A 17,603-nucleotide genomic window follows, 5' to 3' on the forward strand; every position below is an offset into this window, starting at 1 on the left:
ATTCTCTGAATAATACCATTAGTCTTTAGCTCATTTGCCTGGCAACTTTGATCTCATACCACAATTTGGCCAAACCCAGAAGCCACTTTGATATAGCATTGTTTTCCAAGACTCCCTTTCAGATATATTTCAATCAATCTGAATTACTTTGATCAATTTGCTCTCCTATGCTGCTTTATGGGCAAATAAGGTATCATACTCTTCAGTGCTTCATGAAGTTTGGCCTACTTTATAAATCATTACATGCTAGTGACATAAACCAATGGGGCCATCTTTGTTTCTTACTTCTCCATAACCTTCCTTCTTCCTTAGTCTCCACATTCAGAGCTTTTTCAAATGCTCTGTTCTGTCATATGAACTCAGGAGAAGACTCATCCTGCTTTTTAGCACTGTGTGAATCTGGGCAAACATAGTTTTCTAGTACCTCAGTTTCCTCCCATATTAAATGTGGGGGTAAGATTATATGATCTCTAAATCCTATAATTCTATGATATGAAGATTATTACTTTTTTGCGGGAAGGTGAGATTTTAACATAACAAAACCCAAACAAGATGAAAATGGGGACTTAATCTGCTGAGAGTCTTAGGTGGAAAAGGCCGATTATAATATCCTTGCCTGGAAATCAAAACATCAACATCATATCCCCAAATCTCTGGGTAATTTATTCCCAGTAGGTGCCTTCACTGGAGACACAGGCATCAGTGGGTGGTAGATTCTGGATGAGGGACCAAATCTGGGAGAGTGGTAGCGCAAGACTGGGAACATAGGATATGAGAAAGGCATAGGAGAGTTGATTGGACCCAGGGCAGGTCTTGGAAGCTGGTTAGGGCAGAGTCGGGAACCTGGAGCCATGTGAACAGAGAGCAAAGCGATGTCCAAGTACCTGGAGTCAAAGCGGGTTCTCTCTCTGGTTCAGAATCTCATCCAAGAATTAAACTGACAGTAAGAGGCAAGTAAAACAACTTATCAGAAACCAGGAAAGTAGACAAAAAGCAAGAGGATGTAAACATTAGAAGCCATAGCAACATCGGAGATCTAAATTCCAGGCAGATAGCCAGGAACCAAGATAGATATCTATAGGAACTAATCAGTTGTGTGGGGCAGATGCAATGAGAAAGGATCTTGAGAATTGGGGCAGCCTTTTCTGTCTCAGGCTCAGGGTTCTCTGTCTTGTGCCCACAGGAACTGATTCCTTTTGTCTGCCTGCCGTGATAACTGGCTAAGGGCCAGAAGCAAGGAGCTGCTTTTAGCAAATTAGGTGGTGCACTGAATAGAATGTTGACCTTGGAAGGGTTGAAGGTGAGGAAGGACTGAATTCAAATCCTGCTTCATAACCTTTTTAGATGAATGATCCTAGGCTTGTCAAATAGCTTCTTTCAGCCTTCACTCTGTTAAATGAGGGGGTTGGATTTGGCTTCAAATGTCCTCCGAGTTCTAAACCTATGATCCTACAATTCTATTAATAAGTATGTCCCCAGGTTGGAATGAAGTTCTTTGGTTAATAAGACCCATGGAGAGCAGGAAAACAACAACAACAACAACAACAACAACTTTTTTTTTCCTGCTTAATGTTTATAAGTATATAGGTACATAGCACAGTACCTGGAACTCTGTAAGTCATTAATAAATACTTTGTCTAGGGAAGACTAGAATTATTTTTTGTGATACCGTTTTATTTTTAGACTTTCAAAATATTTAAGACTTTCAAATTAGACTTATCTAGAGAAGGAAAAGATAAGATTATAATATTGCTGAATTTAAATGGCATTCTTTAGTAGTCCAACCTGAGAGAGCCTGAAGGAACTTACCTCCCAGTTTTGTTTTAATATTGATTAGAGGTTCTAAATTCATCCGTGGACCATATTTTAATTTCTTGTTAATACCCATTTTGAAATCTGCTAGATGGAAAGACATTTTATTTTTAAAAGGTAATGACACAGTATTCGTATTTTCTACGAGGTTTTTCCCAGTGAAATGAAGCCTGTTTCAGAGATGATTTCCTGGAGCCCTATGGTACAGTGGGAAGAAGAGTGGAAGGGTTTGGTGTGACATTAACGAGCTTGTTACCGTGGCAACTTACACCTCTCTGGCCTCAGTTTCCTTTCCTTTCCTTTTCTTTCTTTTCTTTTTTTATTTTTTGTAAATGGGGAATGACCACTAAACTATTTCTTCTAGCTTTCAAATCCTATGAACCTATAAACCTGCAGCTGTTTAAAGCATTCCTATTGAAGGCCCAGCTTATAAATCGAGAGTCAGCCTTTGAAAGGCAACTTGTGTGGGAAAGGGCAAAAGAAAAACTCACAACCAAGTTAGCAGCTGGATAAAAATTTTGTATTTTTTTGGAAAGTAATAAATTTGGATCTGGCTTCCTGGTTTACCCAGGCTCCCTCATGCTTTGTGGAAGTGGCTTTCTCAGGAAAGATTCCAGTAGCCAGAAAGTGGGTGTTAATTTGAGCTTTGGATGTTTTTCAGGATATGTTCTGGCAAAGCCTTGGCATCCTTTTCTGAGACTCAGCAGATAAAGTGCCCTGGGAGTTGTTCTCCTTTCAAGACAGCACACATTCTGCTTTATTGACTAAATTAAATCCTTATTCAGGAAAGCAGAATTTGCCATAGTAAAATACATGTATCTTAAGTCTCAGTACAGCCACGTTTAAGGGAGATTCCTTCCTGGAATAAAAAGATGACATCCTGAAGCTTGAAAATACTTAACAATCCTTATTTATCAGATGGCCTAATTCACCTAAATGCAGGTTACATCCTAGAAAAGAAAACAAGAATGGAAATTATGAGGGATGGACTATCATCAGGCCAATTCAGTATATGATTGGCAAATTGAATTCACCAGATTCAATTCAATAAGCATTTATTTTTTTAGTATGATAATTTTAATATGTTCAGGTCCTTATTTTTATATGTACAAAATGCTTACCTTTCAGATCTATGGAAGGGAATATGTATGACCAAACAAGAAATAGAGAACATTATGAAATGCAAAATGGATAATTTTGATTATGTTAAATTGAAAAGTTTTTGCACAAAGTCAGTGCATCCAAGATTAGGAGGGAAGCAGAAAACTGGGAAAGAATTTTTACAACCAGTATCTCTGGTAAAGGCCTCATTTCTAAAATATATAGAGAACTGAGTCAAATTTATAAGAATACAAGTCATTCCCCAATTGAAAAATGGTCAAAGGATATGAATAGGCAGTTTTCAGGAGAAGAAATGAAAGCTATCTAAAGTCATATGAAAAAAATGTTTTAAATTACTATTGATTAAAGAAATGCAAATCAAAATGACTCTGAGGTATCACATACTTATCAGATTGGCTAACATAACAAAACAAGACAATGGTAGATATTGGAGAAGAGGTGAGAAAATTGGAATGCTAATGCATTGTTGGTGGAGTTGTGAAATATTCCAACCATTTTGGAGAGCAATTTGGAACTATGCCCAAAGGGCCATAAAATTGTGCATACCCTTTGGCCCAGCAATACCACTTCTAGGTCTGTATCCCAAAGAGATCATAAAAATGGGAAAATGACCCATATGTACAAAAATATTTATAGCAGCTCTTTTTGTGGTGGCAAAGAATTGGAAATTGAAGGGATGCCCATCAATTAGTGAATGACTGAACAAGTTGTGGTATATGAATGTAATGGAATACTATAGTGCTATAAGAAATGATGAACAGGCTGACTTCAGAAAAACCTGGAAAGATTTGTATAGTCTGATGCTGAGTGAAGTGAGCAGAACCAGGAGAATGTTGTACACAATAACGGTCCTTATTTTTATATGCACAAAATGGAATGAACTTTACTATGAAGAAAGTAGCCAAGTTTTAATGGTAACACTACATATTAATGGAATCACAATCCAGTTGTATCTTGCGAAGTGTTTTCCAAACAGGACTTTGCTGTATGATCTGGCCTTTAGCAATATTCATTCTGTAACAAATGTTGTCAATATATGGTTTGCAAATGCTCTTAGCTATTGTGGTCATAAGTTTAACAGTGTCTAATGGGTTGTGAAATGGAATTATGTGTAAATTATCACCCAGGAATCTCTGCTGAATTCTGGAAATCAGCTTCCACTCACAAGGGCCATGGAGGGCGGCAGAGAGGGCCAAAAAGCTGTTCAGGTGGATCCTCATGAACTTCTCAATTTGGGCCAAAAGGGTTTCTTCAGTTGTCATAAAACAGTCCTGAGCATCTAGCAGTAAAAATGCAACCCCAGAAAGAGAAAAAATAATGGATCCGGGTTCTACTGTATTTGAAAAACAAACTCTATGGTTTTCATTTTTTAAGATGACTGCAACTTCAGACTCTTTTTATGTCTCTCTTGAGTCTTGTATTTGAAAATCAAATTTTATGTTGAGCTCTAGTCTGTTTATCAGGAAGGTCTGGAAGTCCCCTATTTTGTTGAATAGCCATCTCCTCCCTTGAAAGATCATGCCCATTTTTGCTGGGTAGTTGATCCTCGGTTGTAATCTAAGCTCCTTTGCCTTAGGGAATATCATGTTCCACGCCCTGTGGTCTTTTAATGTAGAAGCTGCAAGGTCCTGTGTAATCCTGACTGTGGTTCCATGATATTTAAATTGTTTCTTTATGGCTGCTTGCAGTATTTTCTCTTTGACCTGGTAATTTTGGAATTTGGCTACTATAGTCCTTGGCGTTTTCAATTTGGGATCTCTTTCAGGAGGTGATCGGTGGATTCTTTCTATGGCTATTTTACCCTCTGGTTCTAGGACCTCAGGGCAGTTTTACTTTATGATTTCCTGAAAGATACTGTCCAGGCTCTTTTTTTCATCATGATTTTCAGGTGGATCAATAATTTTTAAATTGTCTCTACTGGATCAATTTTTAAAGGGACTGAGCTCTCCTGCTGGGGAGCATAGGACACTGACCTAAGCTTCTTGTGTTGGGAGCCTAGGTCTTATTCACTGGCTTTTTGTGCTGGGGCCTCTGATGTTGGCAATTGGAGGCTGTAGGGTTCTGGCAGCTTATCTGGTGTTGGGCTGGAATCAGCAAGACTGGAACGGTAGGGCAACTCTAGGTTGCTTACTTTTCCTTTCCTTTCACTTTCTTCAGCTCCTTTAAGATGGATGTTGTAGGGTGTTTATCTACCTGGGGCCCTTTGTAGTGCTGCTTCCCTTATTTTTGCTGAGGCACTGGGAGATCCATTTGCTGTAGAATGCTGAGGCACATGGTGGTTTTCTGAGCTGGTGTCCACTGGTTCCCCTGCCCTCACTGAGGCACTAGGAGGTCCAGGTGTTGGTGTTTGCCTGCTCCACCATCTGCATTTCAGGATCTCCTCCTGGTGTGCTAAAGTGGGGCTTTCTGCTAGCTTGCTGGGATGTCTCCTGTTCTGTACTGCTCCCCTTCCCCCAGGGCAAGAGGGGCCTTTCCTGTTAATCCCTCAAGCTACCTGGGCTACTGGACTGCTGCTCCCGGTCTTTCTTCTGGTTCAGTTGTTCCAGGGTTTTTCCTGGGAAGATATTTTCTGGGCTTTCAGAGGTTGATCTCAATAAGCATTTATGCTAGGCACTCTGCTAGGTGCTGGTACTATGAACAAAAATGAAAACAATCGCTGCCCTCAAGGGGTTTACATTCTAATAAGGGAAACAACATTACATAGACAAATAAATACAAATACAAAATAAATATTATGTAATTTCAGGTAGTAGAGAGGAAACCCTAACAAGGAAAGGAATCAAGAAAGACCTTCTATGAGAGGCAGCACTTGAGCTGAGCAGTGATGACGTAGGGATTGCAAGACTTGTTGTGGAGGAAGAGCATTCTAGAGATAAGGTAAAGGCAAGGAGAGATGGGAGACAGAAAAAACCATTTTTTTTTTGTTGAGTTGTTTTAATCATGTCTGACTATGACCCCATTTAGAGTTTTCATGGCAAAGATACTGGAGTGGTTTGCCATTTTCTTCAGCTCATTTTACAGATGAGAAAACTGAGGAAAATAGGGTTAAGCGACTTGCCTGGGTCACACAGCTAGTAAGTGTCTGAGACCAGATTTGAACTCAGGTCTTTTTGACTCCAGACCTGGTGCTCTATAGGCTGCACCACCTAGCTGCCCCAAGAATATATGATACATGAGGGAGAATAATGAGAAATAAGTCTGGAAAGATAGATTGGCACAGTAGACACCTTATGTGATGATGTTGCTTTGACTAGAGCTTCATAGGATCGTAGCATTTATAGTGGGAAGGAGCCTTGGCCATTGTATGATTCAACCTCTGAATTTTACAGATAAAGACAGCAAGAGATGGCATACATCTCACAAAGACTAGACAGAACATTTTTGTACAGACTTGCCAAATTGATCAGTTAGACTTGATGATGTGAAGAGATTAGAAAAAGAGCACATTTATATGCCTGAGTACTATGGAGGACTATATTATATTATTGACAGAAGAAAGTAGTGAAAGAGATACTGAAATTTTCATAATTGTCAGGCATAATATTTAGGATCTTAGACATATATTTATCAAGTTATAGGACATAGGCAATTAAACTTGAAATATTAACACATGTTAATAAGTTGAAAAATGAGGTTATGTTTGGTTTTATTAACTTGTTATACTTTTTATTAACTTATGTTTATAAGAAGCAAATATAACCTCAAAGGTATCATAGGGACTCACAATGAATGAAAAAGCATTTATTTAGAATTTACTATGGCCAAACACTGTACTAATCTCTGGTGATAAAAATGGAAGAATGAGACAGTCCCATATTCTCCAGGAACTCACCTTCCTAATGAAGGAGAGAGCATATTATAGGAAGTTTCACTCCACTTTGTATCTGCCATTCTGCCTAGTTTCAACTGGGCTTGACAAGGTGCCCTTCCCAAGTTGAGCTCATCACCTCTAATCTTGCCACTGGGCTGCAACTCAAGCCTTGACTGACACTGCTTCCATCAGCCTCCTCTCCCCTGATTGGAGAGCTGGAAGACTCCTCCCAATGCCTTCCTTTGTAGAGGGCAGAAACTGGACTTTTGCTCACTCTGTTCTGCATCTGCTGCTTTGCCTGGCTTCAATTCCACTAAAGGAAGTGTCTGATAAATAGCAGGAGTTTAGTAAATGTTTATTGGATATAGCAAACTTCCCTGATAGAAGCCTCATTTCTAAAATATTTAGGGAACTGAGTAAAATTTATAAAAAAAAAATAAGAACCATTCCCCGATTGATAAATGGTCAAAGGATATTAACAGGAAGTTTTAGAAGAAATCAAAGCTATCTATAGTCATAAGAAAAAATGCTCTAAATCACTATTGATTAGAGAAAGGCAAATTAAAACAACTCTGAGGTACCACCTAACACCTGTCAGGAATGACTAATGCTGGAGGGGACCAGGGAAAATAGGTACTTTAATGAACTGTTGGTGAAGTAGTAAACTGGTGCAACCATTCTGGAGAACAATATGAAACCATGCCCAAACAGTTATAAAACTGTGCATGCCCTTTGATCCAACAATAGCACTATTAGGTCTATACCCCAAAGAGATCAAAGAAAAAGGAAAAGGACTTATGTGTACAAAAATATTTTAGCTTCTCTTCTTGTGGTGACAAAGAATTGGAAATTGAGGGGATGTCCGCCAATTGGGAATGACTGAAAGAGTTGTGGCCTATGATTGTGATGGAGTACTATCGTACTATAAGAAATGACTGGGGGGGGTAATTTCAGGGGAAAAATGTCAATATCCATATGAACTGATACAAAGTGAAGTGAGAAGAACTGGAAAATCATGGTGCACAATTAATAGCCATGTTGTAATGGTGATCACTTATGAAAGACTTAGCTACTCTGATAAAAACAATGATCCAAGAAATTTTTAAAAAATATAAATAATATTTTTTCTAATTACATGTAAAGAGAATTTTCAACATTCGTTTAAAAAAAATTAAGTTTAAATTTTTCTCCCTCCTTCTATCCCTCCCCTTCCCTCTTTCTTTCCCACCCCTCAGGATGGCAAGCAATCTGATAAAAGTTATACATGTGCAATCATGTAAAACATATTTCCACATTAGTCATATTGTGAAAGAAGAAACAGAACAAAAGGGAAAAAGACATTTAAAAAAAAACAAAGTGAAAATGTATTGCTTCAATCTGCATTCAGACTCCATCAGTTCTTTCTATAATGTGGGTAGCATTTTTCATCATGAATCTTTTGGAATTGTCTTGGATCATTGTGTTGTTGAGAAGAGCTAAGTCTATTAAAGTTAATCATTGCACAATATTGCTGTTACTATGTTCAATGTTTTCCTGGTTTTGCTTACTTCACTCAGCATCAGTTCATGTTAAGTCTTTCCAGGTTTTTCTGAAATTAGCCTGCTTACCATTTCTTATAGCACAATAGTATTCCATTACATCCATATACCACAACTTGTTCAGTCATTCCCCAATTGATAGGCATCCCCTCAATTTCCAATTCTTTGCTACCACAAAAAGAGCCAATATAAATATTTTTGTACATGTAAGTGCTTTTTACTTTTTCATGATTTCTTTGATCCAAGACAATTCCAAAGGACTTGTGATGGAAAAAAAATGCTCTCCACCTCTAGAGAGAGAACCAATGAACTTTTTTTTTTTTTTGCAAATTGAAGTATAATTCTAACTTTTTTTTGCTTTGTTTTGTGATATAGCTAATATGGAAATACGTTTTACATGATTTTACATGTATAATTGATTTATTGTTTGTCTTCTCAATAGGGGAGTGGAAAGGAGGGAAAGAATTTGGAACTCAAAATTTAAAAAGAAAAATATTAAAAATCAATAAATAGTACATAAATATTATTAATTTAAATATTTAAAAAAACTTATTTTACATTAATCCCCTTCCTGTATTCTGTGTGCTCTATGGGCCTGGCAAACTAACCTTGCTCCATCTCCCATCTCTATGACTTTACATTGCCTGTGTCTGAAATGCACTCATTCCTTCTACCTCTTTGACTCCCATGTTTCCTTCAAAACTTTACTTAAGGGTCATCTTCTACATGATGTTTTTCCCAACCTCTATGACTATTGCTTTCCCCCTTCTCCAAATTACAAATTAAATTGTATTTATCTTACAAAATACAAATTAATTTGTATTTATGTGTGTATCTTAATATACGTATGTGTTATATGTGTGTGTAAACAAACTTATTAATGTACCTATTATCTCCTCCAATAGAATGTAAGCTCTTTGAAGGCAGGATCTGTTTAATTTTTTACTTTATGTACTTAATGCCATAGTTCCTAGAACATGAGTACTTAATAAATTGTTGCTGATTGATTGCTTTAACTGATTAGATGTAAGAGAATCAATTAGGAGATTATTATAATATTATATATCAGAGGTAATAAGGGCCTAAAGTAAAGGTCACATGTGTGGAAAAAAGAGCGATTAGAAGAGATATTGTGGGTGTAGAACTGATAAGATTCTGAATTAAATTTATAAGAATATAAGTCATTCCCCAATTGATAAATGGTCAAAGGATATGAATAGGCAGTTTCCAGATAAAGAAATTAAAGCCATCTATAATCATATGAAAAAATTCTCTAAATCACTATTGATTAGAGAAATGCAAATAAAAACGACTCTGAGGTACCCATATCACACCTATCAGATTAGCTAACACGACAAAACAGGAAAATGATAAATGCTGGAGAAGATGTGGGAAAATTGAAATACTAATGCATTGTTGGTGGAGTTGTGAACTGATCCAACCATTCTGGAAAACAATTTAGAACTATGCCCAAAGGGCTATAAAAATATGCATACCCTTTGACCCAGCAATACCACTTCTAGGACTATATTCCAAAGAGATCATACAAATGGGAAAAGGACCCACATGTACAAAAATATTTATAGCAGATCTTTTTGAGGTGGCCAAGAATTGGAAATTGAGGGAATGTCCATTAATCGGGGAATGGCTGAACAAGTTGTGGTATAGCAATATAATGGAATACTATTGTGCTATAAGAAATCATCGATGTGCAGGCAGACTTCAGACAAACCTGGAAAGACTTATATAAACTGATGCAGAGTGAAGTGAGCAGAAACAGGAGAACATGGTACACAGTAACAGCTACATTGTGTGATGACTAACTTACATACACATAGCTCTTCTCAGCAATGCAAGGATCTAAGACAACTCCAAAAGACTCATGATGGATAATCCTATCCACATCCAGAGAAAGGACTATGGAGTCTGAATGAAGATTGAAGGCTATTATTTGTTCTCTCTCTTTTTTTTTTCCTTTTGTTTCTTCTTTCTCATGGTTCCTCCCATTTGTTCTAATTCTTCTTTACAAGATAACTAATGTGAAAATGTTTTATAAGAATGTATATGTAATGACTATATCAAATTGCATGCTGTCTTGGGGAGGGGGAGGGGATGGAGATGAAAAAAATTTAAAACTCAAAAATTTATGGAAATGAATGTTGAAAACTAGAATAAATTAATTTTAATTTTTTTTAAAAAAAGAACTGATAGGAGTTGACAACTGATTAGAAATAAGGAGAAAGAGGAAAAAGGACAGGTTGACTTCGAGATGGTGAACCTGAGTGACTAGAAGAGTAGTAGAGACCTCAAAGAAAATGAGGAATATTTGAGGAAGGATAGGAGTTGGGTAGGATGAGGTGATGATTAGTATTATCTTGGCTGAGTTTGAGATGATGGTGGCATATCCAAGTCAAAACAAATGTCCAACAGGCAGTTGGCAATGCAAGGCTAAAATCCAGAAGAGAGATTAGGGCCACATATATACACATATACATTTTGGAATTATCTCTGTAATGATGATAATTGAAGCTAGGAGGGCTTATAAAATCAGTAAGAAGGAGGGAGGGAGGGAGAGAAAAAGGAAATAGAAGGCGCAGGACTGAGTCCTGAGGAATCCCTATGCTGAGTAGGGAAGAGTTAGATCCCCCAAAGCAGGCTGAGCAGAAACTGTCAGACAGGTAGGATGAGAATGAGGAACACAGAATAATGTCACCAAAATCAGGCATAAGAGATTATCTAGGAAGAAGGAGTAGTAAACATCAAAAGCTCCAGAAATAGCAAGTAGAAGGAAGACTGAAATATGGCCATTCAATTTCATAGCTACATTCCAGACTTGGACGATATGAATTTTTCATAGAGGACAGTTTATTTTAATACATGGAGATAAAAAATGTCATGTTGAGTTTGGGGAACATCTTGTATCCTTGTAGAGAGTAAGAAAGAACCATCAAATAAAACTGAAAAGGTAGATTGGAATCAGATTGTGGAGAACTTTAAATACCAGACAAGGGAGCATGTTTTTAATCCTGCAGGCAAATAAGTCGGCTCTGAAGGCTTCTGAACAGGGGATTGACATGATCAGAACCGTTATTTAGGAAAACAGGTTTGGCAACTGTGTGAAGGCTGAATTGGAGAGGGGAGAGAATAGACAGGCAGAACAGGAGGTTATTCTAACGGCCTATGTAAGAGAAGTGGAAGGTTTGAGCTAGAGTATTATGAAAGTAGAATAGAAAGAACTAGACAGGTAACCAATTTTGACTCTTCTGACAGAAGCCTGTCATAGAAGTGGAGGATGTTCTCACACAAGGCTTCACCTGAGCTCACCTCTGTCTCTATACTTCCCAGACCCCCTTTCTGCCTTTTGGAGATATTTTGAAAATCAATCCCTGAATGCCTTTCAAATTGTTTCTTTTCCAGCATTTAATTTTTCTTTATGTGTTGGGGCAGATTGTGTTACCTTTTTCAGATTTGTGTTCTTAAATATTATTTCTACTTCCACCCATAGTCACACGAGTCCTGAAAACATCAACATATCAACATTCTATTTTGTATCTACTTCTTATCCTCCGTCCAGTTACATTTGTAACTGTTTTCAGGATGGGCTGACTTCGATGTGTCTCATGCCAAATTTTCTGCAGGCTTGTTTTCTCTTCAATTACTTTTCATTATTTTGTTAAGTGACAACTTCAGAAATCGAAGCTTCCATTCTTCTTTTCTATAATGTTTTGCAAAAAAAATTGTCCTTGTAATCTCCACCATTGTTGCCTTTGGCTCCCTCTTCTTGGCAAAGATATTAAATGTTTGCTGACTGAGGTGACTTGTGAGTTCCTTTAGCCTTCATGCTGTGATGACTGTTTTGTATTTGTTAAGCTTCTCCAGAAAATGGCAATGGTGACGACTTCACTGTTTTCCATTTTGCATTTTTCAGAGCTGACAGCTTGTTTAAACAATTTGTATTGGAGTGCTATAACTGCAGTAATATCTTCTCTTCTTCATCTTTTCTTCTGCTTTGGTCTTCACCCTGACCTTGCTCTAACCAGTCAATATATCACTACATGTAAGTAGTGATTCTCAAAGCACTGCTACCTTTTAACCAGATTATTGACTAGGAAAGATATCATCAATTTCTTTTTTTAATTGGTTTGGTGCTCCCATATCCAATACCATCCTATCAGCTTTTTGAAGAATTTATTCATCAGCCATGGGCTTCAGGCTTCTGATTATTCTATAGAAGATGATACTTTTAGCAAAGTTTTAAAGGAAATGGAATTCTAAGGGGTGGAGGTGAAGAGGGAAAGCACTTCAGGCACAAGGAACAGTCAGTGCAAAGGCACAGAGATGGGAGATGAAGCAAGGTTAGTTTGCTAGGGAATTTATTTTGCTTGACTGTACATACAAAAGACCTTTGTGTTGGATCAGTGTTGGATACATTTTTTGGAAGTGGGGAAAGAGAGCAATGGAAATGATCAATAAATAGTTATCTTTGTATAGTATGATAAACGTGATCCCAGTTTCCTTGAGTTTCTCATAGTCCTTTGCCCACCCTTGGTACTTGGTGCATTCTACCTTTTACATATTATTTTGTATGTGTTTTCCTCTCACACTATGCTATCCCTGTGCATTAGACTATAAGTTCCTTGAGAGCAGGGACTGTTGCTTATTTCGTTTGGAAATCGTCAGTGCTTAACACAGTGCTTTCCTTAATAATGTTTGTTAGAGTGGGCAGCTAGGTGGTACAGCGGATAGAGCACTGGCCCTGAAGTCAGGAGGACCTGAGTTCAAATCCAACCTCAGACCAAACACTTGACACTTAACTAGCTGTGTGACCCTGGGCAAGTCACTTAATCCCAATTGCCTAAAAAAAAAAATAATGTTTGTTAAATTGTTCAGGTTTTTCTATCTCAGACCTCCAAGATTGTCTCTATGTAATATAGGAGACACTGCTCTTTAAGAGTTAAAGAGGACCTTAGAGATAATTTTGATCAATTCCTTCATTTTATATTTAAGAAGAAAAAAAAACCAGCTCTAATCCCCACCCCAAACTCTATAAAGGCAAAACTTACAACAAATAACACAAAGTTTACAAATAACCCCACTGTAGTCCATTCAGTGAAAAAAAAAAAATCAATCAGGGCCCAGGGTGTGCCCTGTCAGTATGATCTAGGAGAAGTTTTATCTTGCTTCTCAGAACTCTCTCACCACCCAATTTGGTGTTCCTCTTCCTTCCCCCTGTCCCCCACATTTTGAGTACCCTTACAAGAATGTCCCACATGAGTCTATCTTTCTTCTGCACTATGGAGGGCAAGAATAAATGGTTTTATACAAAAGCAAAGGAAATTGAGAATGTTCAGGTGTCTCCATCCTGGCAGAAAAAGGAAAGGTCATGAGAATGTCTTGAAGATCTTAGAGACCTCTTCTTTTTTTTTCAACACCTATTTAACTTAAAATGGCTAATACCATGCATGTTATGTCTTAATTGTTCTCTATTTAGTTTCCCAAGTGTCCTGTCAACTAGATTATGAATTTTTTAAGGGAAGAAACTAGTGTCAAACTTTCTTTATTCAATAACTATTCATTAAACTGCTTCTATATTTTCAGGATTTTGCTAAATATATACTAAATATATATAGTATAAGTAATAGACAAAATATAATATAATATATCATAACAATATATTATATCATAATTATATTACATAAAATATATGGAAACAACATTTATAAATATAACATAATAAACATAAATAAGAGAAATATAATAACTACAGTATAGTTAAGGAAGTGCTAAACTGTATAAAAACAGTTAAGCAACAATAGGGAAGTCTGGGGGGAGTAAGTTCGGAAAGAGTATCATTTTTAGTTCAGTTCAGTTGGTCCATAAACATTAAGTGCCTTCTACATGCCAGGCACTGTGCTAAACCCTGTGGATTCAAGAAGAGGCAAAAGACAGACCCTACCCTCAAGGAGCTCACAATCTAATGGAGTCTTATGTCTTAAGTCTTGTGCATTACAACTGAGGTGTCAAACACCCAGCCCACAACATTTTCAAGTGTTTCCCAAACCAGATTAAAATGTAATTGGGAAATTTTTAGCAACACAAATAAAAATACAATAAAACATTGTTAGCATTACATTTTAGAATTAAGTCAATGTGCAGCCTGCAGCGATCTGTATTGTGGATTACTGACCCCTATTTCTATTTGAGTTTGATTCGACTGCAATACAGGATGTCAGAGCTGGAAGGAACCTCAAAAATCATTTAGTCTAGGTTCTTCTTTTATAGATGAGGATGCTGAGAAGTGAAAAAATCCTATCCCAAGGTCATATAGCCAAATAGATAACAGAGCCAGGATTCAAACCCAGGTCTGTTGACTCCAAGTTTGACGCTTTTCTTTAAAAACAAATAGTGTTTGCAGAAGGGCATTTACGTTGAAAACATAACAAAAACAGTGGTACAAACATTTGCTCCCAACATCAGGAGGGCACACTCTTCTCTATGGCATTTCAGACTCTGGGAAGAGTGGGCTAAGACCTAATACCATTCCTTTATAGTATTGATCCCACTAAATTCTGGTCCAAATGTAATGTGATGTTATGAAGCTGAGAAATCTAATAGGTTTCCTCTTCAATAGTACTATAAAAAATGTAGACTTAAAAGTTAATTAGTAATGATAATAATAATAATAACAGTAATAATGATGGTAAAAACTCAGATTTAGATGGAGCTTCAAGATTAGTGAAGCATTTCACATATATAACATTTATTTCATATCTACTTATGTATATACATATTATCCCCTCCCCCATTAAAATATAAGCTTCTTGAGGGCAGGGATTGTTTCACTTGTGTCTTCATATCTCTAGAATCTAGGACAGTGCTTGCCACATTTGTTGTTGATGTTGTTGTTATTAGGTAGACCTGAGATTTCACTGGCATAGAGATGAAGAAACTCCCTGTACCTATATAGATCATGGAAATCTACCTATATCTGATCTGAAACTTGTAGTCTTAGAGAGTTGCCTGAGCCTCTGAGAGTAGAAGTGATTTGCTCAGGATCATGTAAACAGTATGTGTCAGAGGAAGAATTTGAACCCAGGTCTTTCTGCCTCCAAAGCAGACTCTCTATCTGCCACACCACCCTGCTTGTCACATAGCAGGTACTTAATTCTGGTTGATAGATTTTAATAACTCTCTGAGGTAAGTGCTATAGTTATTCCCATTTTACATATGAAGAAACTGAGGCTCAGAACAGTTCAGTGAATTGTCAAGGATCACATAGTTGGTGCCTAAAATGGAATCTGAAGGCAAATCTTTCTGATATCAAATCTAGCATTCTCTCCAGTATGTCATGTTACCTCTCCAGTGAAGATAGCTTTTCATAAAGTTCTTTCAAACTTACTCTAAAACAACCTTATCTACTGTTTGCAAAAGGAAAGGAATTAGAGCCAACCCCATTCTATTGCCTTTCTATTCTTGGATCAGATTTTAAATTCTTCTCACTCATGCCTGTTTTGTTATACATTTCATAATTTCCCCTAACATACCATATAATAAAACAATAAAATTAGAAAGTAAATAATAATGAATAATAAATTATGCCAGCAAATAATGAAATAAATTATACCCACATGATGACTTCCCACTTCTAAACACTGAGATTTATTTTGTTCAGATGCATGGTCAGCTTCAGAGACTATCTGAATCTGTCTTTCTGGAGAATATGCCTTTTGGATGTCCCCAGAGAGAAATGAACCTAAATTTTAGGCAGTGTCAGTTTATTTACCACCCCCTAAAAAAGAAAACCCAAACAGCTAACTTTCAAGCTCTTTACAAAGATTCATTAAGTCTGAGTAATTTCATTCTTATATCTTAAATCATAAACCACTGACTCAAGTACAACATTTTCCTGATGGTTGCTTTTGTTAGGGCATTTGTTCACTTAAAAAGAAAAATGCCTGGGGGCAAAAAAGCAGCATTGCTCAAATACTCTGGCTGTTGTTGTGTTTTTAGTGGTCTTATTTTATGTGCATGTATGTATGTTTTGAATTTTTTCCATTACTGGAAAGTTATAGAATTTTATTGGTGTTATATTTGAAATATCTAATCTTTCTCATCAAATTTATGAATGGGTAAAGGTCTGCAATGCAAAGTGGGAATCCTGCCAAAGCAGGGAGGAGGCATTTTTCCATTCTAGTCAAGATGTCTCTACAAAAATTGTACTCAAATGGCACAGCACAAAGTTACTGTGGAAGACTATCCCAGGGGAGAGAAAGCTCTGTTGGGTCCTACCATGCTAATTTATTTTTTTAACCGTTGCAACTTAGAGACTTCAAAATTTTAGTGAGCTGGTAACTTCACAGATGTGGATATTATTTCCACCAGGGCAGATCACCTTCTCTCCATATCTTTCCATTTTGCTTATTTCTTGTCAATGCTTTTCTAAAAATCTTCCTTCTAAGATGTGATGACATAGTTTGTAGGGGTGGGGAACCTGTGGTCTCAATGTGTGTGGCCTTTTGACTGAGTCCAGGTTTACAGAACAAATTCTTTCATTGAGGGAATTTGTTCTGTGAAGTTTGGATTCAGTCAAGGGGCTGCACTTGAGGACCTAGAGGGCCATATGTGGCCTTGAGGCCACAGGTTCTCCACCTCTGCTCTAGAGGTATCCAACACATACCTGGTCAGCCCACAACACTCCTAAAAGCATCCCCAACCAGATTAAAAATTAAGTGGGAAATATTTAACAAAATAAATAAAAATACAAGAGGACATGGATGATTTTAATATGCGGTTTTCCAAGTCAATATGTGGCCTGCAGAGATCCTTATGTATGATTTAGTGACTACCATTTCTTCTTGAGTTTGACACTCCAGTAGTTGTTAAGGCATCAAGAACTTGTTTCTAATGTTACCTCAAACACTTATATGCTGTGTGATTCTGGGCAAATGACTTAACCTCTCTGATATTCATTTTCCTCATTTATAAAATGAAGGGGTTGGATTCTCTAACCTCTAATGTCCCTTCCAGGATTCTAAGTCTATGACCTTTTGATGGATGTCATCCTTGTCTTTTCAAAGTTCAGAGATGCTAGTATAATCTCTAGGCTGCTCATCAATTAGTCCTCATTTTTACTTTATTTCTTTTATTTATTTATATTTAATCTATTTCTTTTTCTGGTGATACATGCCTTTGATGAGGATATTACAAACCATGACATGGAAACACACGCATTCACACCATAAAACACAAACTGACTTTTAGTTCTGTGGCAGCTAAGTGATGAAGTAGATTGAGTTCTGACCCTGGAGTCAGAAAGATCT

At 37.0% G+C, this 17,603-nt stretch overlaps 1 protein-coding gene across 4 annotated transcripts in view; it reads left to right on the plus strand.

Annotated features, from left to right (window-relative positions):
- The window catches only part of THSD4 (thrombospondin type 1 domain containing 4), an 865,877-nt gene that overhangs the window by 518,468 nt on the left and 329,806 nt on the right, over positions 1–17,603 (plus strand). The window lies entirely within an intron of this gene.

This window comes from Vombatus ursinus, unplaced genomic scaffold (assembly GCF_900497805.2).
Source record: "Vombatus ursinus unplaced genomic scaffold, bare-nosed wombat genome assembly UNPS02009205.1, whole genome shotgun sequence".
Lineage (NCBI taxonomy): Eukaryota > Metazoa > Chordata > Mammalia > Diprotodontia > Vombatidae > Vombatus > Vombatus ursinus.